At 41.6% G+C, this 15886-nt stretch overlaps 1 protein-coding gene across 1 annotated transcript in view; it reads left to right on the top strand.

Moving 5' to 3' along the window:
- The window catches only part of Cpe (carboxypeptidase E), a 111812-nt gene that overhangs the window by 13850 nt on the left and 82076 nt on the right, over positions 1–15886 (top strand). The gene's annotated exons all lie outside the window — the stretch shown is intronic.

Below are 15886 nucleotides of genomic sequence, written 5' to 3'. Positions count from 1 at the left end.
GAAGATATTTTTCATAAGTATTTAAAAACTTGTATTTTTGTTGCTATTGCTGTTTTAATGTCGAAGCTGAACGTGTTGGTTGCTACAATTCTGTGACCTTTGTAGACAGGGAGAGGGAATAAATGGGAATGTTTTTCTTGAATGAATGTACAGAAGGCTGAGAGTTACTGGTATTTTCTCAAAAATTCATTGGATGCAGGTAATGTTTTTATGGACTCTATAAAGACAGTAGCATAAGGAAAACATTCACACTTTGGCCAACTTTTCCAAAAAGCCAAGAAGGCTCTCATGTTTTAAACCATGCCACATTTTCCATGATGTTCTTAGTTCTTAGACCAGGGTCGTAAGAATTCTTTATTATAAGAAGGGCCCTTTTAACAACTCATAGGTATAAATCACCCTAATTGGACACATCACCAAGAAAAATATAAAGACATTCATTTACCTGATGTTTGGAAATACTAGTTCACGTTTGGAAATCAAACTCTGAGTAGTAGAGGGCAGTAAATAAAATACTGTGTCTTTCATTTCTGAATGTGTTATTATACTTGTAGTTCTGACGTTCTTACCTAAGAATAATAACTAAGTGCTTACCACATGAGTGACATTCTGTAAATTTGAAGACATGTTTCAAAAAGGAGAAACAGGCAGCAGTGTTTTACCAAGTACCTAGTAGGGAGGTATTGAATCTTTTTCCACTGGAGCTGAGAGGGAGAGGGAGAGGGAGAGGGAGAGGGAGAGGGAGAGGAAGAGAGAAAGTAGTTCTTTCAAAAGGAGCTGGGGATTTGAGTAGGACTTAAAAGGTGAATAAAATCTGTAAAGTAAAAGAGAACTTCATTCTGCCAGTAGAAGACCATTAATGCCTCTTGTGTGTTTTTCTTCATTGTCCTCAACGTGGTGACATATAAGTTTTCAAAACAGATTATACCAGCTAATTATATTCCATTAATGTGAGAATAAAATGTTGGGGTTGTTGTCCTTTGGGGGTCAATTTCCCTCATCAGGATAGTAAGACTATTTGGGATAGAGAGTATATCAATATTTTATTTATACATATTCAAATAAAGAGCATACTATGATTATATTACATATTATTTTCCTATATTATGGTATATAATTATAAACATAATTATATTAAATAATTATAGTAAGTAAGCAATAATTAGTTACCAACATTATTTCCTAGGTAGTTATTATTGAAGACTCCTTAGTAAGTCACGGAGTAAAAAGATGCTCAATTTGTGTTCTGTTTCGACTGTACAATTAAAGCGCGATGTTTAGTGCCGGGTGCTGGGTGCTGTGGCTTGCGCTTCTTGACTTGGAAGGCTGAGGTAAGGAAGGTCACTTGGGCCCAGAAGTTCAAGGCTAGTCTGAATAACATAGCAACAAACACAAAACAACAACGACAACCAAAACAAACAAACAAAAAGAACAACAACGAAAGTGATGTATTGAGTTTCTGGAGGAAAATCCAGTCCACAGCTTTTCTCTGCGAATTGGCAGCTGCTTTAGAGCATCCATCCAGCTGCATTTGTCTATCACTTGAATAATGATCATATAGTTTGTCAGATGCTTTGGGGAGAGAAATTCACTATGTGGAAATATTTAGTATTTAACTAATTTTTCCAATTATAGGTTTTTGATTAGGGTAAATTTATTTTGAATCACTCCTAATGTCAAAACCAATCTTCATTAGTGTTCCATAGAATTGTGAAACATTAGAATTATAGATTTTTTTTTTCCTAGCTGGAAGGAATACTCTCATTTTATAGATGATTAAACTGAGCTTCAGAGAGAGATTCAATGACCTGCACGAGGTTGGGAAGCCTAGGGTCCCTGGAATTCCTTTCCTGGTGTTCGGTCGGGTATTGTTTTTAGAGCATGGCCTACTGTGATGTACACAGAGGAGAATGAACACAAATGTTTCTGACGTGGCTGTGAACTGTTTGTGTGGACCCGTCGGAGAGAGTTTACTGGAATGTAACTTATCAGTATGTTTTCCATTCCTTAGAGCAGAGCTTCCTGACCTGTGGGCTGTGGATGGCGACAGTTGTGCCAGAGTGGGATGGACCAGGGCCTGGGGTAGTGAAAAGTCAGGAAAGGATGGAAATAAATCACTCTCGCATACCATAAGCACCCGAAGAAAATGTTATTTTTCTTGGCAGCAAAATCGACTCTCTAGGAAGAAACAAGCTTTTGTTGGAAGATGGCTCTGATGAACTCTTTGGAGGGCTGGGCCTTCGGGGCTAAGGAATTAGCTAAATAGAATGAAAAGAGAGGCTGTGGGGAGTCGCAGAGGGAGAGAAAGACTTAAGGGATGGGGACTCAAGGGAAACTGTGGGATAACAGAAATGTTGGATGGGAGCATCAGCAGAATTTACCAGGCTCCATCATGTTTAGTGGAGAAGATTACAGGGTGAGGGGTGGTGGTGGTGTAGGATGAAGGACTCAATCTTGCTCCAGAATAGGACTGGTAAGGGCTGGGGGTGTAGCTCGGTGGCTGAGCACGTGCTTAGCATGCACGAGGCCCTGGGCTCAATCTCCAATAAAAAACAAAAATGAAAAGAGAAAGATAGTCATGGGCAAAAGCTAAGACTGTCCGTGGGAGGACAGAAATTACCATACAATTATGAGAACTTATTAATGGGGATCAGATTCCCACTATGCCACAGTAGATTCTAGAAGGAATTATATGAAAGTAATTCAGGATGGGAGGATAGAAGCCAGGCATCTCCCATCTGACTTAACTCTAAGTGAAGGTTCCTTGTTATGTATTCCAACCTGGAATCCTCGCCCCCGGGGAGAATACGAACACTGGTCGACGCCCTCGGAGGAGGGCATTGTGGTTTGTAAGGGTAACTCCAGGTTTGTGTGCATCGTGCAGAATGAATCATGGGTTGTGTGGTTGGAGGTTAGAGCGGAGAATATAAAATAACCAAAATTGGGTGAGGTTTCCTTTTAAAAAAATAGTACCTGTGCTGACCTGTTCCCACGTCTCCATAAACATCAATGTGTAGAAAGTCATTTGTGCTAAATAGGGAATCATGTATTTGCTGAGAATGTTTTCCAAGCCAAAAATCAGCACACAGTTTCTCAAAGGATGTTATTCTATATTTGAGACCGTTATGTAAAACACATGAAAATGCTATAAGAATTATTGATATATTGTATATTTAATAAATGGCACATATTAAGATAAGAACTATATTTGGAATAAAGGCTCTCCTTAAATTATTATACAGAAATAGTATGCATTATTGTAAGCATTTAAGAATACATATGAAATACATATAAGTGAAATTTTTGTTTTGATTTTTACCCCATGAGAAATTCTACCAGATGGATTAGATGATAAATTCTGTTGGAAATTTATAGTCAGTATATGAGTAAGTAGAATATTCCAATGTATTTGGGCTGATGTTTTGGTGAGAGGGTGTGTACACCTATCATCAGGCAAGGAGCTAATAAGGCAATGAAAAAACTTGAGACAATTTTACAGCTGATTTGGGATGAAATAACTTTCTTTTTGATTGTCATATTATTTCTGGTGGGAGTATTGGTTTGGATCCCTTGCACTGTTGCTTTACTCCCTCATTTGATCTGTGTATAGTCATAACAAGAGTGTCAATAAGAGAGGGGGCCCAGAGCCTAATCACAAGTGGGATTAGGAAGAAAAGGTGAGGGAGAGTTCTATGTACGTTGAGGGTCAATGAACAACACTGGTCATGACTTGGTTGGTCCATTTTATCAGCAGCTATTTCTTTGGCACACCAATAAAAAAATAACTTTTTAGGGTCTACCTCCACATTCTCATAAAACTTGATTAGAATGAAAGGAATGTGGACTAACTTTGATCTTGTTTCTTGCTTCCTATTAAATCTATATTCAGCCTAGAAACTAAAGTCAGCATAGGGTAAAACTTGAAATTAGAAATTCTGTGCATTATAAGTAGTTCAAAGGTGTTTATGTGTTAATTCACATGTAGAGAATTGTATAGGACTGTTGGTAATTTTTTTTTTAACTTCAGAGTATGCTCATTGGCTACATATAAGACTTGTAGATGCCCCCAATACTTCAGAAGTGGGATTATTTAAGAAACTTACATTGAAATGGTTTTGAACCCAATCTTGCACCTATGGCGTGAGGCTATGCTAATTCTAACATGAAGAATCTTCCCTTCTCTTTGTTCCTTTTGGTCCTGGGGATGGAACACCAACTCTACCATCACTGAGCTATATCCTCTGCCTTTTTTTTATTTTTTACTTTGAGACAGGAGTCTCACTAAATTTCCCAGGCTGGTCTGAACTTGGGATTCTCCTGTGTCAGCCTCTTGAGTAGCACTAATTATAGGCATGTGCCACCATACCCGACTTCCCTTCTCTGAAGTAAATGAAAACTAGACTGACTTCTATCCACGCAGTTAAGACCACTGCTGCAACTTTTTTTCTTACAAAAAGGGGTTTCCCTAAAGATGTTCCATTTGCTTTTTTTTTCCTTCCTCCAAAGAAAAAACTGTGTGTGCTGTGAAACTTGGAAATTTCAAGTTTAGCAGACTTTTTATGAAAAAATGCAATTCAGATCATCAAATTTGTTCTTGGCACAGTAGGGCAGTTGGTCCCTTGGGAATACATTACAGCACATCCCTGAACAAGTTCTTGCTGGTTTCAGACCCACTGTGGTTTGTGGCCTGGAGTCTCTGTGTATCTCCTACAACCTGGATCTGAGTTAGCTCTTAAAAAGTGACCTATTGAATTTTGTAAATATCAGATAAGAAAGTAACATAATGAAGCTGGCTAAAAAGATTATGGCAGACCAAAATAAAACATTTGAAATAAAAGGAGAAAATGAAGCCAACTGGAAACAAAAATCATTAAAACATAGGGTAAGTTAGAAAACAAAGAAAATAAAGCTTCAAGATAAAACAGTCATGTAATGTTGCAAATCAAATATGAATTCACTTCTTTTATTTTTGTTTTTACTCAGATAATGTTTACTGTATACCAAGCATGCTTTAAAATCTTAACTCAGCCTCATAACCCTGATTATTATCCCCATTCTAAAAATATTGAGAAACTGAAGCACAGAAAGATTGATTTGTTTGAAATCACAGATGGGTGAACCTGTGGAAAAACCAAGTGGCCAAGCCAAGAGTGGAATATGTGGATACATAGCTACCCTTAAGTAAATTCATGGGATCAGTATGTTAGACACCTCCTTGCTCTCTCTTCCTGCCTCTGAGGTTGGCTCCTCTCTTCCTTCTTGAAAGGAAAGTGACCACAACACTCGGAGCAACCAAGAGATCTTTATTGCAGCAGTGCAAAAGAGGAGAAAAGAGAAAGAGAGAGAAAGAGAGAGAGAGTGAGAGTGAGAGCTAGAGAAGAAAGAGAGAGCAAGGGAAAGCGAAAGCAATAGAGGGAGACAGAGATAGCAAGAGCAAGAGAGAGGGGCTCGGCAGGAGGGAGTTTTTATAGCCCCAAATCTAATGGGGTCTCTGGGTCTGCAAGCTGCCTTGTTGGCACAAGAGGGGTTAAGTGTTCAGCCTTGAGCCGGGGGTTGAGTGCTCAGCCTTGAGTGGGTTGAGTGCTCAGACTCGGTGCAAACAGGTGATAAAGGACCAGACAGAGGGGAGTTTGAGCGCGTGGGTTATCCTGCAGCTAACATTTGTTCAGCCTTCCCTGAAGACAACTTAGTTCAGCCTGTCCTGCACCTAACATTCCTCCTTTTTTGTTTTTCCAGGTGACATGGGGGTGGTGTAAAATTGTCTGGCTACTTCCTGCTTGATGGTGGGTGGCGTAGGACCTAGGAGGGAAAGTGGAGGAATGTGGGGGGACAGGTCTGGGAACACCAGGGCAGCCTAAAATAACATCCAGTGGCTATAGACAGTTATTTTGGAAGGGGCAAAGTCCATAAAGGTTCCTTGAAGCCATAGGCTGTCAACGGCATCAAACCATTTCTGAGCAGAGGAGATCATTGGTATCAGCCATTGGTCCTGTCGTAGGGACTCTAGGAAGTATCGGAGGTGGCTTGGTTGAATTCAGTGGAAGGGCAATTGCCTTGACCCATAAACTGAGAGTGGGTGGTGTCATCCTGGTGCCAAGTTGCTTGGATGTTAAAGCACCATCTGTGGTTGGGATAGAAACTTGAGAGAGATTAATGATTAGTAAAAGAAGAGGGTTGGCGAGAAATTTTCAGTTTGGAGTGCATGGTGGAAGTTCAGGACTGGACATTTGGAACAGGTGCCTTTTAAAGGCAGGAGACATGGTATCAGGGGGAGTGTTTAAATGCTTGGTCACCATTGGGGTAGTAAGTATGACTGTATGGGGTCCTGTCCAGCGAGGTTCCAACGATTGAGAATGCAGTTCCTGAAGTAAGACTGAGTCACCCAGTTGAAGAGGGTCCAATTCAGTTTGTGGTTGTGCTGGGATTGAGGCAATGAATGGTGCAGGAAGGCACCGGTCTGCATGTTCCCTTAGGAGATTGCATAGAAGTGTGAGATAGGGCAGGTAGGACACAAGGGGAGGAGGGGTGATTGGAAGGCTTTGGTCGATTAGGAAAGGGCACCCATGGAGCTGCTCAAAGGGGCTAAGGCCTGAGGGGGCCCTTGGGGCTGCCTGATTCAGGTGAGGGTCAATGGCAGGAGATTGGGTCAGGAGAGCCTGAGTTCAATAGCAAGTTTAGTGAGATGATTCTTGAGAATGCCATTAGGCCTCTCAACCTTACTCGAGGATTGGGGTTGGTGGGGGATGTGGAGCCTCCAAATGATGTTGAAGCCTTTGGAGACTAGTTGAGAAAAACCTGAGAAGTGAAGTCTGGACTGTTGTCTGACTGGATGAATGCGGGAAGTTCGAACCTGGGAATGATCCCCTCAATGAGGATGGAGGCGACGGTGTCAGCAGTTTCCCTGGATGTAGGGAAGGCTTCCATCCAACCTGAAAAAGTATCAACCCAAGTAAGTAGGTAGCGAAGCTTTTTGTGCCTAGGCATGTGAGTGAAGTTGATCTACCAGTCTTCATCTGGCTGGTGGCTTCTCATCCGATGTGTGGGGAGTTTAGGTTTAATGCTTCTTTGTGGGGATGCTGTAGAGCAGACAGAACAAGCAGACGAACAAGCAGAGTGGATCTGCTGGAGAGTAGTTCTCATTCCTAGGAAGTGAAAGAGGGGTTGTAAAATATGGAAAAGAGGTTAGAGAGGGTTTTATGTGGGGGCAGAGTCTCTGGAGCTGGAGGAGTTGATCATGAGTCAACTCCTTGGGCGTGTCTTGGGCATCAGGGCTGGTAGTCTTAAAGAAGTAGTTGATTGTCTGGTTGGTGAATTTGTGTATCTGATCTTGCAGGAACTTCTGTAGGCAATTTAACAGATGTGGTCCTATTAGGAGAAACATAGAGAGGACTAACAGGGGTCCTGCGAGGGGGAGGAGCCAAGGCTATCCTTGACTGAACATTCCCCATGGAGCCTGTTGGCCTAGTTGCTGTCTCCTCTTTTCTAGCTGTTCTTGTCCTTCATTACTCCCAGGAATGACTGTGTTTTGGCTTAACTGTTTTTGGTAGGTGTTTAAGATCAAGCTGGTCAAAATTGACTTTGTTTCTATCTATTGTTAAGAGTCATCTGAGTTCCCATAGGGGTCACTTGTGGGGAACTTGAGAGCAGCTTCTTAGTTTTACTAGTGCCATTTGCGCTAGGATGGGTCCAGGTCTTGCTTGACCATGTGGCTTCCCTTGGAAGCATCAGGGATGTCTCCTGTCTCCAGTGACCCTCCTATTCACAGCAAGTGCACTGATTGGCTTTCCATTCTCCAGTGGTCTCATTAATCTCCCTGATCAGGAGGTTATGTGGCCAGAGTTGCAAAGCTCTTTAGAGAAGTTCCCTGTTCCCTGGATTCAGACTGACTCAGAGGGCCAGAGCCAAATACTGGTTTTCTTGGCCATTTTAATTTAACTTTAAGTCTTGATCTTAAACATCCAGCAAAGTCAGTTTCACCTTAAATTAAAAGTACTGGACTTTAGCTGAAGTCTGGCCTACTTTGGAGTCATTCTGACATGTAGTAAGATGGGAAGCCCAGCCTTATCTCAGGTAAGTCGGGGAAATCTTAGGTAAAGTGTTCTAGTATTGAAGTTGATTTTTTTTTCTTAAATATCATTTTATAAAGTTTACATATATTGTTGCTTGATGTCACATGAATACTAGCTAACACAATAGGATATTACATTTAAATTTTACCCCAGTTTATAGAACTTTATATTAATCTTATTGATAAAAGGTCCAGTTATAGAACATTAAATGATATAAATAAATCTCCAATATGTTATTTTTATTAGCCTAAAATTACCATGCAACCTTTTGGAGAACACCAGCTTGATATAATGTTTTTTAAAACTTCTATCTTAATGACTTTTATACCTGGAAAATATGAACACATTTAATATATAAAGAAGAGTAATAGTACCACCTTTACATTGATGTTTTTATATTAATCAAGTTTAGCTCTTAAAGAATAACATATTACAATATTGCAAAATAACAGTTGTTGTTTAACCATAGTTGTATAATGCTTAATTTCTTCAAGATACTTGCTCAAAAAACTTACATATATAACTAACTTACACAGACCTTCTTTATCACTTGCTTAAACCCTCTTATTTACTTAATCACATAGACTCTCTTATCCAGAAACACATTTTCCTTTTATTAAATCCATACCTAGAACCTTCTAATTTCTCTTTCCCACCTGTTAACTCCTTCTTTATTCACATTTTGAAACAATCCTTGTAAATTTCTGAATTTAGGCAAGTTATTCCATTTTAATAAGAGATATTTTGTTATTTGCATACACAATTAATCACATCTGTGGACCATTTCATGAAAACATAAACAATGTTTAAGTGTATAGAATTATACTGTTGTAGGGTCGGACAAGACAAGGCACCTAAGATAGCACTGAAGGTAGGGAAACAGTTTTATTTGGTTGCAGATTCAAAGGGCACAGCTTCTGCTGTAATCAATTAATCCCCTGAACCCCCCAAGTTTAGGTAGTTTCAGAATTTTGCTCCCAGCATGTAAGGGGTGGGGCTCAGAAGTTCACAGTCTGCAGAAGTTCACAAAAAACAGGTTTTTTTTCTCTGTTTTGGGCAAGTTAACCCTTCAAGGACACCTGAAGGGGAGAGCTTTTTCTTCCCTTTCTTTCCTCCCCCTGCCAGCTGTTACCATGGAGCCCAGTTGATAACTTCTTTATCTTAGAAATGTAGTCATCACTGTGAATCCCCTGATCAAGGCCAGAGGCCTTGTTTATGTATTTTGTGAAAAACTAGTAAGGGGGCGTCTAGCTTTTGGAGTGCTGATTTTTCCAGCAAGTGACCAAGTAAAACAGGGCAACATGAAAATAGGAAGTTTATCTACATTAAACTTTTCTGTAGGGACTCTTTGCTGTCAGTTCTAACAGTCATGGTGAAGAATTCTGGAGAAGAGTTTTCTGTGGGCCGGGTAGGGAGGGGGAAGACGGGAAGGCAGGGCTGAGAGCAGCTCTGGTGGATCTGAGAATGAGGAAGAAGATGTAAAAGAATAATGGGAAAGGGGTTTGGGATTTTCCCTAGCAAGGAAAACTTGAGCAGCAGAACAGGTAGAGCAGAGGGGAGGACAGGAGTGAATATCCCCCAAAGCCTGTAAGGGATTTTAAAATCTGTTTTCAGTGATGACAAAGCGACTTTAAAGGCCATTTTCACCAGATCTTGGATAGGGGCCTGGGGGCTCTCCTCAGCTCGTTTGAGCTTTGGGTTAGCTGGTAAGAGGACCTGGTGGGATCCGGTGTGGGTACTGACAGGAGAAGAGAGGAGTGAGTGGGTGGAGGGGTACCTCGGTACCTGCTACCTCAGCAAGGGGGCAATGGTTTGAGGAAGGGTGGTGGTTTGGGTTTTTGATCTAGTCATTGGAGGGGAGAAAGCAGGTTATTGAGGTGGGCGAGACGGTGGAGGGGCTGGGGCAGAAGGTTGAGGGTGAGGACCTATTGGAGCTGGGTGATAGGGTGGAGGTTCATCAGCAGGGTCAAAAGTAGTGGATGAGTCCGGAGGAGGAAAAGATTGGGGATCGGTGGTTGTGGGGGTTGGTTTGCAAGCTAGAAAAATTTGTAGAGGTTTGCAAGAGGTGCAGAGAGCACAAGCAAGAAGAAAGCTTGGACATAAGGGATGTTTACCCATTTTTTTCAAATGCTCACAGTAGTTGCAGAGATCCCTTAGAATAGGGGGATTCAGAGACCCAAAAGGGGGCCATCTGCTTTGGTTGTCTAGGGGATAAGTGGGCCAGGCCTGGGCTATATTTGATCAATTTTGGGGGTTTGATGTCAGGTGGCAAGGAGAGGGTTTTGAGGTTATCTAAAAGGGATTGTAGGGGAGAGTCGACCGGCAGAGAGGACACACTACCCATGTCGCAAAGGTAGTATAAGGGAGAGGGAAGGGGAGGCAAATGTAGTTAGGTAGTATAGGGGAGAGGGAAGGAGATGCAAAGGTAGTGTAAGGGAGAGGGAGGAAACTGATTTATTGGCAAAAGGGACGTCCCCGCTAGAGCCAAAAATCAGGAGTGCCTAGTGACAGGTTCGAGCTGCAGAGATTGGTCGTCGTTGAATCTTGACAGTTGAGGCTCCCATCCTGGACGGGGCCGGAGCCGTGGGAGACCTTGACCAAGGCTTTTCGGGACCCCTCCTGGAGAGGCCGGATACTCCCAGGGCCCGAAAGAGGGGAAAGAGAGAGACAGGGGAAGAGGGAGGAAGGGGAGGGGAAGCACCTCTCTGAGTCTTGAAGGTGGGAGGACTAGGACTTTAGGAGAGCCACCGTGACCGTGAAAGTCTGGGTGGGGTGATGTTCAGTTCTCTGTCCTGTGTCCCCAGAGGTTACAGAGTCCTTCGAGGGAGACCTACCAAGCTTATGCTGGGAAACTACCAGCTGGGAAGGGAAGGGAATAATTTTGAACCCAGGAGTCTATTCTGCCCTAGGAAGGAGTCCCTGAGGGCCACCGTGGTCTTGAAGGCTGTGGTGGGGTGCTTTCCTCTGCACAGGTGGGCAAAGAGGTTTGCCGGACAATTGAGGGTCAAATCCTCCCGACACCACCATTGGGTTTAGGGCTCCAGGAAAGGGAAACTCACCAAACGAAGGCTAGGGGTGGATGAAGTTCTGGCAGTTGAGAAAATGGGTTCATGCCATCCGGTGAGTGGCATTTCTGAAGGAAGAGGGACCCAAAAGTGGGTTTTAACCCTCTTCCCGGGTTTCGGCAGCAATGAAAGGAAAGTGACCATAACACTCGGAGTGACCAAGAGATCTTTATTTCACCAGTGCAAGAGAGAGAGAGAGAGAGAGAGAGAGAGAGAGAGAGAGAGATAAGAAAGAGAGCAAAAGCAAGAGAGGGAGACAGAGAGAGCAAGAGCAAGAGAGCAAGAGCAAGAGAGAGGGGCCTGGCAGGAGGGAGTTTTTATAGGCCCAATCTAATGGGGTCTCTGGGTCTGCAAGCTGCCTTGTTGGCACAAGGGGGGTTAAGTGTTCAGCCTTGAGTGGGTTGAGTTCAGACTTGATGCAAACAGGTGATAAAAGACCAGACTGAGGGGGCTTCGAGTGTGTGGGTTATCCTGCAGCTAACATTCGTTCAGCCTGCCCTGCGGACAATTTAGTTCAGCCTGCCCTGCACCTAACACTTCTTATGGTTTGGATGTGAGGGGCCCCCAAAAGCTCAAGTGTGAGACAACGTGAGAGGTTCAGAGGGGAAAGGATTGGGTTGTGAGAGCCTTAACCCCATCAGTAATCAAGCACCTGATGGGATTAATTGAGTGGGGCCTGAAGGCAGGTGGGGTGTGGCTGGAGGAGGTGGGGCTCAGGGGGCGTGGCTTTAGTGTATATATTTGTATCTGGCAAGTGGAGTCTCTCTTTCCCTGCTTTCTGATCATCATGAACCGCTTCCCTCCACCACACTCTTCTGCCGAGAGGTGTACTCTCCCCTGGAGCCCTGAGGAATGGAGCTGCTGTCTGTGGATTGAGAACTCTGAAACTGTGAGCCCTCAAATAAACTTTTCCTCCTCTACAGTTGTTCTGGTCAGGTCCTTTAGTCACAGCAGCAAAAAAAGCTACCTAAAACACTTCTGTTTTCCCTTCCCCTTTCAGGGAGATTTTCCTTCATGACATGTGACTTGAGGGGGTGCCACTCCTGTCTTCCTAGACAGCCTCTCTCTATGCTTTTAAAGTCAACATCTTTTCTACCAAACCATCTTGACTTTTTTTTTTTTTTTTTTTGGTACTGGGACTGAACTCAGGGGCACTTAACTACTGAGTCACATCCCCAGCCCTGTTTTATATTTTATTTAGAGACAGAGTCTTGCTGAGTTGCTTAGCAACTTGCTTCTGCCGAGGCTGGCTTTGAACTCTGAACCTCCTGCCTCAGCCTCCCGAGCTGCTGAGAGTGTGCCACCGTGCCTGGCTTGCCTTTGGTTTTAAATTAAAAGTTAACATACATAAAAACATGAAACTGTACATATTTATAGGGTACCATGTGATGTTTTGGTTCATGAATACATGTTTCAATCAAGTTAAATCTATCTTCTTAACTATTTTTCATTTTATGGTGAAGTCATTCAAAATCCTTTATTCTACTGTTTAAGTGTACATTATTGCTATGTGTAGTCACCCTACTGTTCATTAGTATACCAGAATTTCTTAATTCTAACTGTAACTTAATACCCTTCATCAATCTCCCACATTATCTTGATTCTATAATATATTTCCAAACAGTATTTCTCAGGTTCTCTGCATCTTCATCAGGTAAAACAAGATCATTATTCTTTTATGGGACAAATTATCTTGTCAACAAATAAATGAAGCTGTATTACAAATAATATTTAATTGTTATTTTGAACATTTTTATTAGTAGCTTGGAGGCTGGTAACAATATGATTCTACTCTTTGTGTATTATTTATTTCATTGATTGCTCATTCAAATCAGATGTAATATTAGGAAAAAACCAGAGTATGTATCAGTGAAAATTTCTAAGACATTTACATTTGGCTTTATATTTAGGACTATTAGCTTACAAGTATATGCAGATACAAATACAGACACATCTTTTAATAGAATATGTTTAGGAAATCAAGAAATCTAGAAAGTGGGACTGGACGGGCAAATGACTTTTTAAGATATCCCTAATTTGAGGTCAGTGAAAAAATATAAGCAGTTATTTCACATAAAGTACCTGATCATTACAGCTTGAGTGATCTGAAATTTTAAGATGGGTGGCTCATTTGTCTTGAAAATTCAATATTTCTTCTGAAGTAGTGTTGCCATGGTGATAAAACAGCTTAGCAACTGCCGATTGATTTCATTGGTTGAGTATCTGTGGACTTGCTTGTTGAATTTATATGTTGCCTCCTGCTTTTTTTTTTAATTGAGCAGACCATCTGTCATCAGCTGCATTTAAAGGTACAGTTCTGTTAGAATGCCAGGTAACATTAAGGTGTCAAACCTAGCTTTTGCAGGCATTAGGTGTTTTAACCAAGCAATGACTAAGAAATTCCACTTAAAATCATAATTATAGCCAATTAATTCATGATTCTAGGCTTTGACATTAGGAGTTAAAGGACTTTACTATTGAGTTTATTTATGTTACAAAATTTTGCTTATTTAGTTTTTTTTTATATGGTGCTGGAAATTGAACCCAGTGCCTCATGCATGCTAGGCAAGTTCTCTACCACTGAGCTGCAACCCCAGCCTTATGTTACAAAATACACTGCACTACATCATCATTGTTAATCTTGAAATACCTGCAGATTATTTCACTTGATAAATTGTTCTCTCACATTAGATAGCCATAAACCAAATTGTTATATGTATAAGTGTATATTTGAATTTATTTTTAATGGATACATAAAACATAAAGATTATATATATTAATGTTCTGGCTATGGTATGGTAATGTTATGGTTTAGATATGAGGTGTCTCTGAAAACTCATGTGTGAGACAATGCAAGAAGCTCTAGAGGGAAAATGATGGAGTTATGAGAGTCTTAACCTAATCAGTGCATTGATCCCCTTAGAGGGATTAACTGGGTGGTAACTGTAGGCAGGTAGGATGTGGCTGGAGGAGGTGGGTCATTGAGGGACATCCCTGGTGAGCACAGTTCTCTTTCTGCTTCCTGGGGGCATTGTTCAAAACTGCTTTCCTTTGCCATGCTCTTCTGCCCCAATAGTCTTCCTCACTTCTGGCCCAGAGCAGTGGAGTTGGGCATCTATGGACTGAGACCTCTGAAATTGAGCCCCCAATAAACTTGTCTTCCTTTGAAAACATTCTTGTCAAGTCTTTTGGTCACAGCAGTGAAGAATCTGGCTACAACAGGTGACATGAGATGTTTTGGTATATGTATACACTGTGTAATGTTTAAATAGAAATATTTTTAAAAACAGTGATTATTGAGAATGCTTAGTATGTCAGAGCATGAACAGTTGTCAGTTTTTACATTTGAGAGTGATACAAATCATGGATTTTCAGAAGGATATATGAAGGTGAGAAATGTACCTATTATAATAATGAAACTATTATTTTGAACAATAAATATCTGTTGTGCTTTGATTGAAAGACATTCATTTTTTTAAGGAGCTTCCAATATGTAGGGAGGTTAAGACAGACACATGCATGTAGTAATTGAGCTAGAAGATGGTGAGTACCATAAAACCAAGAAATACAAAGTGAGGCCTGAGATTAAAGAATGGAGGAGGATATACTTAAAAATGACAGCTAGAAGCCTCTGTGGAAGAAGTGGTTCCTGATTGGCCTGAGCCTTGGCCAGTGTAGTTGAAGAGAGAGGGGGATTCTATGAGAAGCAACAATATTCATCAGTAATAGAAGCCCATCCTTTCCAAGAGTGGCCCTAAGATAATGTTTAGAAAATAATACCGGAATGCCTTGAGCCTAGAGCCTGCTGTGTAGGTAGAGGAGAAACGATTTTAACAGACTTTGGTTACATCATGGATATCCTTAAATGCTAGACCAAGGGTTGAGATGAGTCACTAACTTGTAAAAAAGGTAATGCATGCCTTTGGCAAGTTTAAGGAGGTGTTGTATACTGCCCATCTGGAGGACACTGTATGGTCCTTTGAAATGAAGATTCATTCCAGGGGAGAGTTTAAAGATGGAGGAAAATATTTAGGAGTCATTTGCCTGACCGGTGAAGGTGAAAGTGGTCATTGTGGATGAGACTGCCGTGGTAGATAGAGGGAGAAGGTGTCTCCGGGAAGATCCTTAGAAGACACCAGCATTTTTTTTTTTTTTTTTTTGTAGATTAGAGAAGCATGCAAAGACACAGAGAAGTAGACAAAGAGTGACAATGATGTAAATCAGTGCCAAAGAAATCATGGAAAAAGAGAGAGTCTCAAGGCAGAACTGTGGGCCTAGGACAATGCCAGGTGCCATGGAAGCTGAAGAAGTGGAGGAATGGGTACAAGTCACTCACTCCAGGGCTGGTTTGCGGTCACTGAGGACACGTGGTAAAGCAGCTTCAGTAGGGTTAAGAGGAAAGAGTGAGACATAGAGATAAGGAATAAATGGAATACTCTTTAGCTCTCCAACTGTCCTGGTTTGAAGGGCTGGGATGTAGCTCAGTGGTAGAGCACTTACCTAGCATGTAGAGGGTCCTGGGTTCAATCCCCAGTATTGCAAAAACCAAATAAACAACAACAACAACAACAAAAACTGCCCTAGTTTGGATGATGTGTCAGCTTTTTGTTACTGTGATCAAAATACCTGACAAGAATAGTTTAGAGGAGGAAAAGTCTATCTTGGGCTCAGTTTTAGAGGTCAGTCCATGGGTGGCCAGCTTCACGGTTCTAGGCCTGAGGTGAGGAAGAACAGCATGGTGGAAGGTACTGG

The sequence above is a fragment of the Urocitellus parryii genome, chromosome 14, assembly GCF_045843805.1.
Source record: "Urocitellus parryii isolate mUroPar1 chromosome 14, mUroPar1.hap1, whole genome shotgun sequence".
NCBI classification, from domain to species: Eukaryota; Metazoa; Chordata; class Mammalia; order Rodentia; family Sciuridae; genus Urocitellus; species Urocitellus parryii.
The sequence above is the reverse complement of the archived record's forward strand: the minus strand, read 5'-3'. Positions and strand labels throughout refer to the sequence as shown.